Source organism: Bos grunniens, chromosome 1 (genome assembly GCF_055505025.1).
Source record: "Bos grunniens cultivar Pamir isolate PY7600 chromosome 1, Bosgru_T2T1.0, whole genome shotgun sequence".
Classification (NCBI taxonomy): domain Eukaryota; kingdom Metazoa; phylum Chordata; class Mammalia; order Artiodactyla; family Bovidae; genus Bos; species Bos grunniens.
The window spans coordinates 76,184,157-76,187,052 of NC_141165.1; positions in this window are offsets into that span (position 1 = coordinate 76,184,157).

The following is a 2,896-nucleotide window of genomic DNA, read 5'->3' on the forward strand; positions in this document are numbered from 1 at the left end:
TTTCTTAGCAGCAGCACCTGGGCCCTGGGACGCTGGGTTTCCTTTTATCCAGATCTGGGGTGGCATGGAGCGTGGTGGGAACCTTATCTTGGCCCTTAGCAACCCAGAGCAAATCATGTTCCTGAATACCCCAATCTCCCATTTGTATTTTGAAAGTCCAGACCTTGTTTAGAAGGAGGGGAATCGACATCCTTATCAACTTATTCAACCCAGATGCTCCCCGACAGGCACCCCCTTGCCCACTGGGTGGGCAATCTTGAACAACTTGGAAGAACCACATTCCTTTTCTCCTTGGGCCTCAGTGTGGCCAGCTTCCTGGGATAAACCCCCCAGGGCACCTTGTCTGTCTCCTTTAGGCACCCAAGAATGATGAACATTTCAGCCTGACCACTGAGGAATTTCCTTTACCAGGTAGCATCCTGGTTGGGAGGATTTCATGTACCCTTTGACTTGAACTGCTTTTGAAATCTTTCCTCACTCTCCTTGCTCCTTTCTCCATAACCTAATTGCTTTGGATATTTATCTGGGTTTCATCTGGACCTTCCCACCTAGGAATATTCATCTTGAACTGGAAACTGACCTCAGGGCCTGTCCCGACAGGGTAGTCTCAGCTATAGCAGTATATCAAAACTAAATATGGTTTTCCTCTTCCTCCCTGTATGTTAAATTTCCTTCAAAGACAAGATGTAATTTCTCCTTACGGAATCCATGTTTTACCCTTTCCAACCCACACATCCTGACTGGAATGAGGGCAGCATTCATTTACAACTGTGTGTACACCTTGCAAATGTAAATGGTAACGAGGTAATCCATATGGTAATAGCTCTATAGACTCCTGTCTGGAAGCAGTTTTTGATTTATTCAAAGATTTTCAGTGGGTTAAATTACCTCCCCCTGCTCCCCAGATTCATTGCCTTCACTTGCAGTTACTAAGTTATACCTGTACTCTTTGCCTGGTGAATCAAGGGTGGACATGAAGTTAAATGCCCATTTCCTAGCTCACCTCCATCACTACTAACTGACACGGGCTGGGACCTGGGACCCTTCCCTGCCGTGCTTGCACTTGGACAAATGTCTTTTATAGCAACAACATACAAGGAAACCATAAGAGACTAAAAATAATTGCGTGCATACGTGGTTGGGGCAAATTTTGGACAGCAAAATACAAAAAGACCACCCCCACCCCCTGCCCCACTTGCCACTTCTGAAGAGCTGGGAGCAAAAAGAGGATGTCGGGAGCAAAAAAGCAGGGTACTGTGCATGCCCCCTGCACTCAATATCACCAAAGTGAAGTGAAGTCGCTCAGTCGTGTCCGACTCTTTGCGACCCTATGGACTGTAGCCTACCAGACTTCTCTGTCCATGGGATTTTCCAGGCAAGAATACTGGAGTGGGTTGCCATTTCCTTCTCCAGGGTATCTTCCCGACCCAGGGATTGAACCCAGGTAATGCAAGCAGACGCTTTACGAACAAAATACGTAGGCCACACCTTTGGCCTGACCCCTGAATCCACCCCTACCCTCACCCCATGTAAGGAAACAGCTTGTCCATGTTAGGGAATGAGCAAGGGAGCCTGCTACTTGTTTTTGCTACTGGTTTTTGCTCCTCTTCTGCTGCAGCAGGGGCCCCAGTCAAGCCTTGTCTGAATTTCTTGTCTGACCTCTAGTAGAAGTAATATTAGTTGCTCAGTTGTATCCGACTCTTTGGAACCTCATGGACTTTAGCCCACCAGGGATTCTGTCTGTGGGATTCCCCAGGCAAACATACTGGAGTGGGTTGTCATTTCCTTCTCCATGTCTGATCGCTAGTCAATTTCTATTGATTAGGAAAGGCCAAGAACCCTGGTCGCCATCATAACTACGTGACTGTCATCAGACCATTTCAATTCTCTGTACTCTAGTCTCCTTGAAAAAATGGGAATCACAGCTCCCGACTCATAGAGCTGTTGGATTGTTCAGTGAGAGCATGAGTGAATATCCAGTGCCTAGTAGGTGTGGGCAGTGGACCTGCGTGTCCCTCATGGCTCTGCCACTTGCTAAGTGGGTGACTTCGAGCAACCTCAACCTTGCTGAGACACAGTCATATCATTCGTAGAATAGAGAGGATCATGCAAATCTTAAGATTTCTGAGGAGGGATAAATATTCAAAAAGCACCTAACAATGCCTGGCATAGAGTGAAAACACACTACATCTTCTCCCTCCCCTCTTCTCTGTATGAATGCAGGCACTAGGTGCTAACCTTTCGTGACCATTACTGATGCTTTCAGTATCTGCCCCCCTACCCCACGACCTCAGTAAATTAAAGAGTTCCCAACATTTTACTTCTCAGTGTATTATTTCCTCTTTTGTAGATTTCACTTAGTATTTTCTTAACGACTTGTCTCTGATGTCTAGTGTTTTTTCTTCATGGATTTCTAGAGGAACTAAAGGAGTTCTGTTGGGTCTCAGGACAGGGCAGAAAGCCTTCATGAAGGCTGTGCAATGGGACCTTGCAGAATGCAGCGGGGTTCAAAGATCATAGCATGACAAAGGCACAAATGTGTCTGTGTGTGTGATATGTTGGAAAAGGGGCATCGTGTGTTCGAAGCAGTGGTTTGTAAAGTCACCCAGTGTCCTGGCTTACAGCAAACATAATTTTCTTAGCAGACCATGAAGATTAAAAAAAAAAGACCATCATAAAAGTACATGAGACATAATTCTATCACATGAACCAATGACAATTTTATTAGCAGAAAATGGAAATTTATTTTATGTGTACATATAAAACCACAAGCATGAGCACATGTCTGTGAAATAAACAAGCTGTTAAAGACACGTGATGGGCTGCTCCTGAGGCTTTTCCATGAATTTTCACCAGGGACTTGTTTTTTCATTTTGCCATCTGTAGGCTCTCACTA